Source organism: Haemaphysalis longicornis, unplaced genomic scaffold (assembly GCF_048455015.1).
Source record: "Haemaphysalis longicornis isolate Haplotype H1 unplaced genomic scaffold, Haemaphysalis longicornis Haplotype H1 scaffold_8, whole genome shotgun sequence".
Classification (NCBI taxonomy): Eukaryota; Metazoa; Arthropoda; class Arachnida; order Ixodida; family Ixodidae; genus Haemaphysalis; species Haemaphysalis longicornis.
Genome location: NW_027526445.1, coordinates 81,955,259 through 81,970,959, shown reverse-complemented (window position 1 = coordinate 81,970,959; position 15,701 = coordinate 81,955,259). Strand labels below are relative to the sequence as shown.

Sequence of the window (15,701 nt, the reverse complement as noted above, 5' to 3'; positions counted from 1 at the left end):
ACGTTCACCATCTGGGGCCGGCACTTTCATGTGGTTTTTCCTCGCACAACGGACCACCATCTTGTAGAACACTTTACCTCCGCGCATGTCTCACTGCCAGGTGACGTGCCACTGCGTTCCTTAATGAATTTGATATGCGTCTAGACTCAGACTCCACGTTCGGGGAACATTGGATTTGTGGTAGAAGCGACTAACCTAGAAATTATTGGTAGGACTTAGGCGTTCCAGCGCCAACCTTGTTAATCAGTCATCCGCGACGAACTTTTCGTTCCACTCTCACTCAGGATTTTAAGATGTCCGCACTTTGGCCCAAAAATACTTCAAAATAAATTGCAATAAACACGCGGGACGTTTTCGAAATGGGCCGGTGACGCGGAAAATTTGACATAGAAGTTTCCGAGATATGCGAGTTCGAGTTAACGAGGGATTACTTTATTCTTAGCAATATAGGACATCATTCTTTATTCATTACATTAAGAATGTATGCGTGTATCAACAGAAATTCGGCAACATGACATTCGCTAGCTGTCCTACACGGGGTGGAGGAATCAAACATTTTATTATCGTGTATAAAATGGCGCAAAAGTGTTGCATTGTTTGCTAAATTCCGAAATAACAGCTGGGTTTTGCCTAATTCATCTTGCGGCTAAACAATAAGCACAGCATGAAAAACAAAAAAAATCAGGGTGCAGTCGACCACCACTTATACCAACCGCAATAGGAAAGACCAACACGCAGTCACCAAGAAAAAGGATGTAGACGTACGTTGCACGTTCACTGTATATTTCTTAATGACAAAAAAGTGCGATTTTATTACTGGTGTTTTAAAATTTTTGGGGAAAAAATTTAGCAATTTGTTTTACAGATAGCAAAAAAAAATGTTTGAAAAAAAAAGGCTTGAAATTTGCAGAGAAAATTCCACTTTTTGTGCAACGTGGTTGTATAAATGCAGTTCTGAAAAAAAATGTACATACCTTTTCTGCTTTTGCCTTTCCATCTTAAATATGTCTGCAATAAGTGCCTAGATATAGTGTATGTTCCATATACGTTTGGACTTCTGTGTTTGGGAATGACAATGATGTGAGGGTAGTTTCTTTGTTGTACTTCTTCGGTTGTTTCACGCAGGAGTAACATAAGTATGTCGGTAACGACGGGGTCGCAGCGCAAGAGAGACAGTGCCGGCGTGGCAGGCTTTTGGAATCGAACTGCCCCTGCCGTGCTGTCGCACCAACCAGCCGCAACTCGTTTTAGATGCAGAGCATCTGATTCACTCGCCTTGTCCCTCCGGCGTCGTCGTCGTCGTCGTCTGCCTTGTCCACCCCTCCCCCATTCTCCTCGCCGCGCCAGCTGCGCTCTCCGCCGCTCACCCCCTCTCCTCTCCGATAGCGAACACTCTCTCGCGAGGGGCATTGCATTGGATTGGATTGGATTGGCTTGGCTTGGCTTGGCTTGGCTTGGCTTGGCTTGGCTTAGATTGGATTTGGATTGGATTGGATTAAAGTGGATTGTGTTGCGTCATAGCCGCGGCAGACTCACTGGGGCCGGCGCATGTGCAGTACTCTCTCTTCCGCGGTTTCCTCTCCTTCGGGCGCGCTGCGCATATAACCGGTGTGCCGTTCTCCGGCGAAGCAACATCCACGCTTGGCTCAAACACCAGGAGTCCACGCCGCTTTACAAGTACGCCAACGTCGTCATCAATCCCCTCATCGTTATGCGCATTATAAAATGCGGTCCCTTCGCCGCTCCGCCTATGCGTCGCATCTACGCAGGGGTTCCCGCGAGGGGAGGTGGGAGTTTTTTTTCCCCTCTTATTTCATATCCGGAGCCTGGTAAGAGCACCGTAAAAAGGGCGCTACAGGGCCCCCGGCCAAGACGGAATGTCGAACGTCACGCGACAGCGAGGCAGAGGGGCGTTGGTTTTGTGGGGCGAGCAGTGGAGCGTTTAGGCCTGCGATGTCTGAGTGGAGTTCGTTGGGTGGCGTCTCGAGGTAGGCCGGTTTGAGGGGTCCAACGAGACGACTTCTTCGCGGCCATTCAACAGGATGGTGGCGGACGTCTGAGTTTTGCTAAGGACACGGCACGGCCCATTGTAGGAGGGAGAAAGAGGCGCCTTTATAGCGTCTCACCTAAGGAAAACGTGTGTCGAAGACACCAGGAAGGGATACACAAAGATGCGGTGGTCAGAAGACCGAGGCGGTACCGGTCGCAGGTGCTGCATGCAGTCCTGTGGGCATTGGAGATACAAAAATGGCTGGGGCGAGGAGTCCGAAGGGACGAATAAGACACCAGGAAGCCGCAGGGGTGCGCCGTAGAAAAAATCAGCAGTTGAACAGCCGAGGTCGGGAGGAAGGACGGCACGCAGGCCTAGAAGCACTACAGGAAAGTAATCGACCCAGTGCTTTCGATCCAGGCGCGCAGTGAGAAAAAGTTTTAGCTGGGGAGGGAGCCGCTCAACATTGCCGTTGGCACAGGGATGGTATGCCGTGGTGCGGCAGTGTTTAGTACCAAGCAGGCGGCTGATGGAAGTGAACAAAGTACATTCAAACTTGCCGCCTCGATCTGTAGTAAAAATTCCGGGGCAGCCGAAAGGCCAAACCCACGCCGAAACGAAGGCTTTTGCGACCGTTTCTGCCGTGATGTCTGGAATCGGTACGGTTTAGGGCCAACGGGTGAAGCTGTCAATTATTGTCTAATGTACCGGCTGTCACGCGAGGGAGAAAATGGTACGACCGAATCAAGATGCACGTGGTCAAAGCGACAGCTAGGTGGCAAAAATGGCTGCGCGGGAGTCTACGTGTGGCTGGTCACCTTGGCTGTCTGACAAGTGAGGCACGCACGGGCCCATTGGCGGACATCAGTGTTGATGCTCGGCCAGACGTACCGCTGTGTAACGAGGCACTGAGCGGCTCGGATGCTGGGGTTGCAGATGTCGTGGAGCGAGTGAAAAACAGAACGATGAAAGGCAGCCGGAACGAAGGGTCGAGGCGCCGCCGCTGACATGTTACCACAGTGAGCCAGACAGAAACTGATGAGGCACATGTTGCTGATTGAGAGAACCCGGGTGGCCCCGCAGTGATTGCAACTCAGGTTCTTCAATCTGCGCCTGAGCTAGGCGTTCCCAGTCCAGAGCAGATGCATCACTGCCGATGGAGGTAACGCGTGAAAGTTCGTCAGCAGTCTCGTTGTCGGTACCTTTGATGTGCCGAATGTCCATCGTGAATTCCGAAATATAGGCGAGCTGACACAGTTCCCGTGCGACGTACTTGGATGAGTTCATACGTAAAACGTACGCCAGAGGATTATGGTTCGTAAGAACGAGAAAGTACTGGCCCTCCAAAAAGTGCCGGAAGTGCTGGATGGTGGCGTAAATGGCGAGAAGCTCTTGACCACAAATGCTGTAGCTCGTCTCGGCAGGTTGGATCTTCCGGGGGAAGAAACCCAGTGGCTGCCACTCGGAGTCGATCCTCTGCTGGAGAACAGCGCTGATTGCAACGTTGAAAGCATCCAACAACATGCGAGAGGGGGCGTCGGTTCTCGGGTTCATGAGAAGCACTGACCGGCGACGGCTTGTTTAGCAGCGTTGAAAGCGGCTTGAGCTTCAGGAGACTAGGAAATCGCGGACGAGGAGCTCTTGGTCGTGCAAAGAAGCTCCGTCAGTGGATGCAGGAGTTCAGCACAGTGGGGTATAAAGTGTCGCGAGAACTTCACCAGTCGCAGGAACATAAGAAGCTGGCGGAGGCTGGTAGGTTCTGAGAAGTCCTTCACGGCTTGAACGTGAGAGGGTAAAGGGCGATTTCCCTGCTCCGAGATGTGATGCCCCAGGAATTGTAGCTCGGAAGTCCCGAAGACGCATTTCTGGGCGTTGACAACCAGGCCATATTGTTGGAAGCATTGAAAGAGTTCTCGGAGGTGACGCTCGCAATCTTGTGGAGTGGGATTTCCGACAAGGATGTCGTCCATGTACGGAAATACAGCCGGAAGGCCGCGAGTCACCTCGGCAATGAATCTTTGAAACGTTTAAGCTGCGTTGCGTAGCCCAAAGTGCATGCGCACATACTCAAACTAGCCGAAGGGTGTAGTGATGGCCGTCTTCGGGATGCCGGCAGGCTCGACGGGCATTTGGTGATACGCCTTGGCAAGGTCCACTTTGCTAAAGATTGTGCACCCTTACAAGTAGCTTGTGAAATCCTGGATGTGGGGTGGGGGATAGCTGTCGTGGACAGTCTGGGCGTTGAGCGCCCGGTAATCGCCGCAAGGACGCCACTCTCCACTTTTATTTGGAACCATATGCAGTAGAGACGCTTGGTAGATGGACGATGGGTGGATATTACCGAGTTCCAGCAATTCCACGAATTCACGCTTAGAAGTCGCCAGACGCTCACGGAAGAGGCGGCGCGGCCGAGCTGAGAGTGGTGGACCACGCGTGACGATGTGGTGGGTAACGCTGTGCTTTGGCGGCTGCTTTAGCTTGCAGGGTCTCGTAACCTCAGGGAAATCTACGATGATTCTGGCGTACGGGCAGCAGGGAAGCAGCGTGCGGATGCCAGTTTGAGCGGCAGTAGACAGTACGCACAGGATGGAAAGGCGCGCCTTGGTGTGAATCAGGCGATGGTGACGCAGGCTGACATCTAGTTCAAAATGGGGGTGGAAATCGGAACCGAGGATGGGCTGATTTGCGTCGGCTACTACGAAGACCCGCTGAAAGGCGCGCGGCAAACCAAGGTCGAGGGTGAGGGACCGCAGACTATATGTGGCGATAGAGGTAGAGTTTACTGCACGAAGCAAAGGCCCAGGTGACTTAAAGTACGCTCATCCTTGGTGGCTCGGAATACACTGGCCTCAGCACCTGTGTCTACAAATAAGCGCAAGCCTGCACTGCGATCCGTGACCAGAAAAAGGCGGCCAGGCTGTACGGCGAGGTCACATGCCGCCATCAATGATCTCGCGTCGCGTTTCCCGACCAGCTGCATGGGGAAGTGCAGTGACGGGCGAGGTGCTGGAAAGTGTGATAACACCCGCACATGGACGAGCTTCGAGGGCTGCGCGAGCAAGAACCGCACGGGGAAAGGAGAACGACGGCTAGGACGTGGGGAGGAGCCGCATCGGGGATCAGAGGGCGTCCGAAGCGCTTAATGGAAGCGGCGAGCTGGTCGATCCGAGTCTCTAAGCGGAACACGGCCGATGACTCTGATGTCGAAGCGAGGGTGGTGACTGACGGAAAAGTCACGTCGTGAACTTTATCAGCAAACTCGGCGGCGCGGTGGAGTCCTGCGGCAGCTAAAACCACGCGAGTGGACTCTGGTAAGCGTTGGAGAAAGAGCTGCTTTAAAATTGCACCGTTCGAGTCCACGTTGCTTGCGCCCACGAGCTGTGCCATGGTGTTGAGCAGCTGGGAATGGCGGCGATCTCCAAGATTTTGTGGAAGAGCTGGTGCCGGAGGCGCGCGCTCTCGGATGCCGTGGTTCGGTCCCGAATACTCTGCTTGAGCCGCCGGTAAGGAGAACCGTTCAAAGTTGCACCGATGATGTCTGCCACTACATCAGCCCCATCAGGAGGCAGGGGCAAAGAAAGTGGCGAAACCGAGCAGTATCCTTGGTGACGCGGTGGAGATCGAAGACGGCTTCGACCGTGGCCAACCAAGCGTGTGGGTTCTTGCGCACGAAGTTGGGCAGATGGAGGTGATTGACTGCGACGTCCGTCGGCCGCGGGGAAGCGTCAATCAAAAGAGGGCCCGAGGACGTGAGGTTGCGGGGGTCGGTCATGTCTTAGTCCGGGTCACCACTATCGGGAACCGCGGGGTCGCAGCGCCGCGCAAGAGAGAGAGAGTACAGCGCGGCAGGCTTTCGGAATCGAACTGCCCAGCAAAATTCAAGACGTGCTTTCGATCCTTTTGCTGTATTTGATTCCCATTCCTCGTCATGTGTTAGGGCATCTCTGCTTTAAATGAAGGAGAAAGGAAATGTCTGGAGTGTTCAACATTAGAAATGATGGATACAGGCGTCATAATCTTTATATGCCATGGCCTCGCAAATGCGCGTTTAATTTCGGCCAAACGTCGCAACCTGATTACGGGGAGGGAAACGATCGCCGTTAAATTCGCGTGCATCAACGTTACGACGCGGTTTGCGCCATCTGCAAACCAAGTCGAGTCGCCCTCTTTTAGCAACCTGATTTTGCTAATGCAGAAAATTACGCTCCTTTAAAGCAGGACGCAGTGTACTCAATATTACGCGGTCCCAAAGCACGGGCTTATGTCGATATTCAGGGTACTACAAAATCACACTTCCTAATGAGTCAAGTATAACTGCGGAATATCCTCCCACTTGGCGTCACCATGGGCGTGACGCCAAGTGGGAGGATTTCATTGCCGGCAAAGAATTATGCGCCTTTAGTAACGAGAAACAAGGCAAACTTTAGAACTGGTGTCCGTAGACTACATGAAACGTCAAAATGACGACAGCACACACAAGTTGATTCGGAAAACCAAATTACGTGGCAACAGGAAAATCTGCAGCCCCATTTAATATGTGCTAAGGGCTTCGGGGCTACCGTATGAGAAAAAAAAACAATAACGGTGTGCCGCTAAAAATCAAAAGAAATTCAACTGTGGAAACGTTACGCAACCGAAGACCTTTTTGTATGGGCAAAGATCTAATTAGTGTCCCCTAACGGCGGCGATGGGAGCAGCCTGGTTGATTTTACCCAACCGGCCGAATCGCTTCCGCTTACTGACTTGCCAGAGTCACTGTAATTATTAATAATGGCTCTGGCTTGTGAGTGAGCTGGGGCCCTATTCTCAACTGCACAAATTGCCGGCATTTCGCCCATGTTTTTTTTTGCGTAAGCACGACGTAAGCAATCAGTGGCGTGCTGCACCTATAGCTATGACGACATGCAGTGTAATTTGACGAGTCACTCGTAAAGATCGCTACCAAGGTATCAAATATTGTGCAAGAAAGATATAAAAACACTTGGCATGTACTATAAAAATTAAGACGGTAGCTGAGGCTGACAAGAAAAACACATTTCTGGAGGTCAAATTTGGCGCCAACACCACAAGGCGATCGAGTAACGTTGATCCAAAAGCGAGCGAAAGGCGGATGTCGAGCTAAAGAACATCACACAATTTTTTTACCGTATCTATTTATTTCTTTCAATCGCTTTTATTAACATAGCTAGGCTCTCTGCTTCAATGCAAGCTTTGTTGCGTTATCACCTTCCCTGCCGCCACCGCCGTCACGCCATCGTCTGCTGCAATGTTACAAGTTTATGGCGTGATCACCGAAAAAGACGGCCGCGACCATCGCTTCTATCACACATAAGAGCAGCGAAGCGCTACGCCTGATAACCGCGGAGCGCACCGATGTCGCCGATTCACTCATTCGTCAAGCTCGACTGCAACCAGCGCTATAATGAACTAAATAGTCAGTTTTCATTGTTATTTTTCTCTTGAGTTCGATCATGTGACCCAACAGCTTACTAGGACAAGTATGGACAAATGCCATGCATTGGGTTCCCTTTGTCATGGAGAGGCTTGTACTGCCCTCTTATGTTGCGGCTACGCCAAACAAATAGTTTTTATTTCATTGCCAAACATAAAAGCAAAATTCTGCATGTTATTTGTATATTGTATGATCGCTGACTTGGAAGCAGTTGAAACTATAATTTGTTTCGGTAGGAAACATGCTTTAAACAGCGCACATGCGAAACTGCGCCTGCTGCAAATTGCCGCACATTTCGCGGCGCCGTAAGCCGGGGCAATATTGTGCCCTATTTTGCTTGTATTTTGCGACAAAAACTGCCGCCATTTTCAAGCTGTTACGTAGCATTACGTCACTTTTACGCAGGCTGAAGTTGCCAATGCATGACGTAATCGTTCCCGCCAACTGTTTAAATTACGTCACGCCTTCTCAGCCAATCACAGAGGGGGTGTGTATTACAAGCAGTATTGTTGTTGAATAGCAAAGACAGGCTTACGTTGTCATGTCCGCTGCATTTAGTCTGGTTTTTCATTGCCGGCCAAGAATTATGCGCCTTTAGTAACGAGAAACAAGGCAAACTTTAGAACTGGTGTCCGTAGACGACATGAAAAGTCAAAATGACGACAGCACACACAACCGCTTTGTCAACCGGAAGCACGTGACCAAAATTGAAAGCCAATCAGAAAAGACTTCCGGAAAATTGCCTGAATTGCCGGCAATTTGTGCAGTCGAGAATAGGGCCCCTGAAGGGGTTTGTCCGGTTGGGTAAAAATCAAGTCAGACTGATCCATTTGCAGTTTGAGACGACACCAGGGAGGATTGCTGTACTGGATGGGAGCAGTCTGTCTTGATTTTTACCCAACCGGCCAAACCGCGTCCGCTCACTGACTAGCCAGAGTCATTATTATTAATTACAGTCACTCGTGCTAGTCAGTAGGCAAAAGGGGTTCGGCAGGTTGGGTATAATCAACGATGACTGCTCCGATCCACGCCGTCATGCGACACTAATTAAACCATTGCCGACTCGCCATCGCTGGCGCTCGATAACCCTCCTCTATCCTGAGCCGGTTAGAAACCAGCTATCCAGAAAGGCAAAAGAAATTTACATCCCTTTCTCGATACAGTAGAGGGAAGTGCAAAAGCGACGAATTTTTGCGCTCTAAGTAAACGCATCTACGAACAATCTTTATGTGTACCGATAAATGGTTTATGAGATGAATGCGCCCTCCCCCTCTATGATCGATGAATGTATTATTTTATTCAGAACGGTTTCTTTTTCGCGATTTCGATGTGGCCATTTTCACACAATGGCAGCCGTCCTTCTGGCATATACAGACGTCTTACCAGTTTATTGCCATACAATTTGTTTCCCGAAATTTTTTATAACAGATGAGTTCAACCCGTATTTTGAAATCATACTCCATCCTTAAATGGCCCGGCTTCAATGCAGAACCGGCCATCTGGTATCCAGCAGGCAGTGACCCAAGATAAAGACAAATACCAAAGACCAATTCCCAGACATTCAGCTTGCCCTAAATGCACATGCATTGCTGGGAATACATTTATTAGGAGTACCTTAGCCCGTATTGTATGTATAAAAATTTTAGGCCCAAGGGCCATTTTTAATTTTATATCAGATATTTGCCTTCGCCCAACCGATCTATGGACAATTGCATTAGTTTTTTCTTTTTTTTTCAGAAGATGGCTTATATCAGCCTCACAAAGCTTTGGCTTTAAGAATCAAGCACACCGTCATCGCACGTTGCAGGAATGATTACAAATCCATCAGTTGAATATTTTCGCAACAGAACACATATAATCAGATTTAAAATCTGCTATGTGGCACCAATAAATTGAACTCGGGCAATGGCTCTCACTGCGACATAGCAGAGTTCATTGATACCGGCGCTAGTAAATTGATGTGAATAAATGGGCATCATCATTAAATAGCTTACTCTTGTGGCAGCCCACTGCACTTATGAAAACAGGTGACAATATTTTTTTGCTTCCGTAAAAATGGAACCATAATAAATCTGAAAGAAAATTCAATGAAAAAGGCAACTTACTGTGAGACCATTCTAACTCAAATACTGACAAATAAAATCAGGTTACAAATTTCACCACAAGAACCATTTCGAAGTATGAATTCAATTATACTGCGAAAGAAACAACGAACGTTAGCGTCTTGTAAATGTTCGAAAAATGCTTCAGATTCGATATCCACAAAGTGCTCCCTTCATGAGAACTCGTGGCTGGACTTCAATATACGTAAAGTTGATAGTCCCACCTGACAGTACGATCACCTTCTATAGACTAAATTTTGCTCATAAAATTGCACAGAAGTATTGCACTGTTTCCACAATTCTGAAATCAGAGCTGAGTTTTGCCAAATGCATCTATCGGCCAAACGATAACGACAGTATAAAAACGAAAACCATTTTAGGGTGCAGTCAGCAAGGAGTAATACCGAGCGCCATACCCAAATTTTGTCATTCACTTGCCGTAAAAAAGGACGCCTACGATGTTTGTTATCTATATGTTTTATTTCAATATAAAAAGTGACTGTCGGTTACTCCTGGTTAAAGATCTAAGGGGCAAACATGTTTGTAAAACCGTTTTGAAAACGTCAAACTTTGTTTTAAAAAAAACGTCTGGCATACGCAAAGTGCTTTTATAATGTAGCAGCATAGGCTTGAAAATGTAATTCTAGAAGTAGAATAACAATAATTGTTTGCGTTTGTTTTTTCTCTTTTAAACAAGTCTGGACTTAGTATGTTATTATAAGATGTTTCTCAGCAACTTCAGTGGAGTATCCTTTGCTATCTCACCTTTTTAACTGTGGTAAAAATATTTGATTAATGGCGTCTGTCTGATTGCACTTTTGTACCAGTTCTAGGGTTGTTTAGCTATAGAAGTGACCTAATTAAAGTTAGCCTTTTTCTTAATACCCGCAATTTCCATAAAATCTGTTTTGGCTCAAAACCCGCATAACTTACTACGGTAAGATGAATAGGCAAGTGCTTTTTATAAAAATCACGAGAATATATGCAGCCGCAGTGTTCTTGCCGCTGTGTCATTAATGAGCGGCACCGGGACCAGGGCATCGCATTTGGAAATCGGAATCACAAAGCATGTTGCCAATCAATGTGAACTGTTAACTATGCAATGTGAGAGCGCACAGAATGGGGTGCACTAATTTGGTGAAATGATCACTTCGTTTAATTGCTAAAATCCGTTTCGAAGTGTTGACGTTTGAGTGACGTTGAAGACTGGGACGAACTGTTGGGACTGGGCCCCATCGCCGCAGCGACCGGTGTAGCGTCGCTACCTTGCTCCATCCGCTATCGACGCGGCGCAGAGCACAGCGAAGAATCTCTCGAGGCGACGAAAAGTTGAAGCAGCATTTATATGCAGCATGTACAACGGTAACAACAGCGTTACATGGCTCTCACAAAGGCGTCAGCCTCTTTCCGCTCGTAGCCGCCGAAGAATGCCGCCGGAGTAAAGACGATACTCGATCGGGACAGGATTTTATACCCTGGAAGCTCGTTGGACCGCCGAGAGGTTTGAATCGCTCCAATCAGGGCTCTCGCTGGCTGAAGTTTGAAATCCGACGAATATTAGCGAAGCGGTGATTCAGCTGCGCCCCCACGACGGGGAAAGGGGGGGAGGCGCCCACGCCGTCTTCGTCAACGTTTATAGTCAATGTTGGTCTCTGTGACCCTGACTCCAGGCGAGTAGCGAAAAGCCCGTTGGGGTTCGTTCTCCCAGGTGCAGGAGCTGGTCGAGCAGCCGCGAAGTAAAAGGAGAGGCGCCTCTGCGCCGGTGCATGTTTCAGCTTCTCCACCACGGGCGGTTTGGTCTCGCTTGTACAAGGCGTCAATCGGCCCCGGTGTCGGCGCGTTGCTCCTTGCAACGCATTTGGGCCGGCCGCACTGGCACAACAGCACCCCGCCACCACACAATGCGCCCGGAAGATGAGCTGCCTCCACGTGGCTCGAATGCTTGGCGCGCTCGTTCGCCAGGCTCATCCAGGTTCACCTCCAGTGCTCCAGGAAAAGGGCGGCTCTACCACGCTCTCTCCACCAACAGGAACCACGTGCCCTGTCCGGACCACAGGTACATCGCCGTGCTGCCCAAGGGTCTCGACCAGCTTCGCCCGGCTCTTCCGGTCTGGTTTCTCAGCACCGGTAGCTCCTTGTTCTGAAGCTTCCAAAGAACCGTCCGACAACAGGCACAACACCCAAGGCAAGCAAGCACCCTCTGTCCTCCATTTGAACCCCAGACTCCAAAACATAACAAACTCTTGTCCTTGCGGAGTGTGTATCTCCAATTTGACCCTCTACACCAAGAGGCCCAGGCGGGAAGCAAGACTTAAAATAAGAATTCGAACTATGTGTCAAAGATAAGACCCCACATGAAATGATCATAACTAGGTTGATTACTTGAAATCACACCGTGCGGAAATAATCAGCTAAGCCGCAAATGAGGGAAATTATTTTGCTGTCATATACCTTTTTAGCTAAAAGCTGTTCACGAAGAGGCGAAAAGCAAACACGAGAAGGAGGAAGGCAGCGTTAAAACTAGCTCTCGCCCCGTCTTGTCCCGTCATCGAAACGTTTTCTCTTTCCCCGGTCGTATGCAAGCCTCGTACCGTTGACGCCCTTCAGCGGCAACTCCACATACGCGTTCGCGCGCTAGATTCCACGCGCTCACGCGCCTATGCGCTACAACGTGAGTGCCGGAGACGGCGCTCCAGACGAAGCGCGTCGCGTTCGGCAAGATCTGCGATGCTAGATATTTTTCCGTGCGCCGGAAGTTGCGTCATCGGCAGCAGCCAATCAAACGCCGCAGTCTCGCAACTTCCGCCATCCGGTCCTTCTGTCCGTCATCCGCAATGGCCGCCTACGAGACCGCGTCCGCTATGCCCACGGCAATTGACAACGAAAGGCTGATTTCCAGCGTGGCCAGCAGAACGTCTTTGTGGCTGGCCACGCATAAAGACCACAAAAACCGGCAGCTCAAAGCCGCCTTTCCGAGGGAAATCTGCGCTGCAATGTTTACGGGAACAGTCAGCGAAGGTACGTAGGGCGTGTCTCTGTCGGCTTGGCAGTTGAAAGCAGCAGCGGATCATTTCATTTCGTCTACGCAGAGTGCATCGCAGCAATACCAAAGCGGTGGAAGTTCATGAGGGATACGTTTCGCCGCTACTACGTCGTTGCCCAGAAAAAAAAGTAGCATGGGCAGCGACTGCGCCGACGACGCCGTCGAAAGAGCCGGCGACGACGACGACGAAGAGACGCCGGTTCCCTGGCCGTTCTACAAGCAGCTCCTGTTCCTGCGCGACACTATGACAACCCGCAAGTAAGTTTATTGACGCTTTTAGTTTCATAACAAACTAGCGAAAAAAAAGCTACCGTGGTTTTCGCGTCGTAGCTTGCGAATCTGAGCCTTGCGGCGGTGTTGGTAGAAGTTTATAATACGCTACACAATTTTACCCGATATCCGACCAGTCAAGGCAAGGGCGCAGACGGAGGGCTTCTTGCTGATAGGTATTTGCTATGCATTCATTCCCTTTGCATACACTTTTGTCCGTGCTCCCCGCTTCCCCACTAGAATAGAGTCACGACTGAAAGCTGAAAATCGCTTGGAACAGTATGAAAGCCTCAGCTGCAATGTGCGACTTGTAAGTGCTCCAAAAGTAAAAACTTACAGTAATTAAAACTTGCCTGACTATACGGGGAGAGTCAACAGAAGTGAGAATTTTGTTGCCTTCAGTGATTGGTGGGTTCACTCATTGGAGAACCTTTATGTAGAAATGACACAAACTTGTAGTGATGAAGGTTTTAATCGACAAACAGCAGTTTTTTCCACATGCAGCAGTGATCCTCTTGCAATTCTGAACCATGTAGAAAATATATACATGACATATCACCCAGAAGTAAGTGGTGCCAAAGATGATGACCTCGTAACATAACAGCGCGAGAAATACCTTGTTTCTTTAAACGTTCGTCCTTTATTGTGCAAAGAAAATGAGAGATACTTTACCATTCATGAATACCTGAGAACCTACCCTGTACCCCAGGTCCAGACGGCATTACTAACAAAATATTACAAATTGTAGACCTGGATGACAGTTCTCTCATAGCCCTCACCCAGGACGTGAATGTGTGCTGGAAACATGGTCAAATCAAACACTGGAAAATTGCAAAGGTTGCAATGATTCCCAAACCGGACAAAAAAGCTTTAGTTATAAAATTTAGGGCCGACATCTCTCACATCACGAGTCGGGTAGCTTGTAGAACACGTAATTTTAGGCACATAAAAAATTAATCATTTCCACACGCTGTGATAGGTTTCGAGCCAAAACTCTCAACACAAGATCTGATGCTTCGACTCAAACACGAGATCATATACTGAGCACACTGCTCACCACTACACAGTACAGCTACATTGAGACTTCACGTAACAAAAATCTTTGACTAGATAAAGCACACAGCCGTCTCTGAAAACCGAGGGATACTGGACCTAGGCCGACCTACGACTGTGTTAGCAACTTTCTTTCGGGCCACAGAGCTATGTTCGTCGAAGGGGGTCCAGTCAGACACGCTGCGACTGGGGAGCAACGGGAGGCCGCAAGGCGTGATCCCCTCCCCTTTGCAGTTCAACGTGGCCATGATTGGTCTTCCTGAACTCCTTTAAAACATTTCCGACTTGCAATACAGCCTTTATGCAGCCTTGCTGTGATTTTCCGGTGGCAGTGGCAAGCATATACAACAGGTTACAAAAGGTGGTCAAAGTAGTTAAAACTTATGGCAGCTTTTGCGGCCTGAATTGCTCTCCACAGAATTAAGAGCTCCTGCTCTGAACAAACTCGGTGTCTCTGGGCATTCAGCTCTTTACATAAGGGGCTTAACTGTGTGGAGCATACAAGTCCGGTGCCTACGCATCCACGCCAATGAACACAGCTCTTTTTCAGGATGAACACTGACACAATTTTATAACATCCACCCTTATTTTTACTGTGCAGGACTTCTGGTAATTTTGAGCCTCCCAAGAAGAATGCCAGGCAAACAGGGAGTCAGGAGACGGCTGAGAGCATTTTGAGAGGGATTTCTCAAAACCAATTTGAGGACATCGATTTCAACCAAACAAGTGACCATCCCGACTTGTACCCGGCGCCTCTGGTGTTGATTGAGTGCTCCCCATTGTTGCCGGAGTCGTCATCGTCGCTTGGGTCACGTGAGTCGGCACCGGGGTCGCTGGAAACGGCGGCTGAATCACTTCGGTCGGCGGCGTCTCCACTGCAAAGCCACGAGCCCAGCCTTGGCAGCATGTCTGCGATGCAGCCACCTAAAAGAAAAAAAGGAAAGACGATGATGATATTTTGCTGATAGAGAATCTTGGAAAGTTAACGAATAGTTTAGACGAGCAGGATGACCATCACCATTTCGCACTGTCGGTGGTGAGATCGATGAGAGAAGTGAAAAAAGAACACTACTTCGGCATGCGGATGATGATCATGGAAGTAATCAAACAGTTAAAAGATCTTGAGTAGCTGATGGCTGACAACGTGTGCAAGCAAAATAAGACATGTTAATGTGCATAGTGCAACAATAGTTGAAGTGCCGTATTTCTGCACGTATTACCCACACCAAAAATGCGAAAATATCAGTGGCAATATAGGGGTATGGATAATACGCGGGGTTTTTCCTTTAGTGCAGCTTCGCGGCAATGCTCGTTGTGCCGTGAAGCTTCTGCGTAGTAACACTGACTAAGACTTCAATGGCAGCGGTTGTGCTCAGCAGCGCAACGCCTTAGCCACCTTTCCTGTATCAACTGTGCGGGCAATATCCGAAGATTTTTAAATGCAGAGCATTTCAGTAACTCTTGATGTCACCCGCGTTGACGTCCGTCGTAGTCCGTACCGTCGTTGTCCGCACCCCTCCCCCTACACTATATAAAAACAATACTATCCGGCGCCTGGTTTCGATCCCTCGACCCTGCGGGCGGAGCGCAATGTACATGGTGCTCTACCCACTGCGCCAGAAAGCCGACACAAAATGGGAAGCTACGAATGCGCCTTATATCCTTGACTCATTCAAACTACGTCAAGAAGCTGCTGATACAACGCATTCACTACCACCAACTCCCCCAAACACTAAACGTTAACGCAATACACCCACCCCCTACGCGACGCATTTACTCGAGTCCCCCTCG

At 49.1% G+C, this 15,701-nt stretch overlaps 1 pseudogene; it reads left to right on the top strand.

The window, feature by feature from the left end:
* Positions 1-12,720: 12,720 nt before the first annotated feature.
* Positions 12,721-15,039, top strand: LOC144148364 (uncharacterized; annotated as a pseudogene).
* Positions 15,040-15,701: the final 662 nt, after the last annotated feature.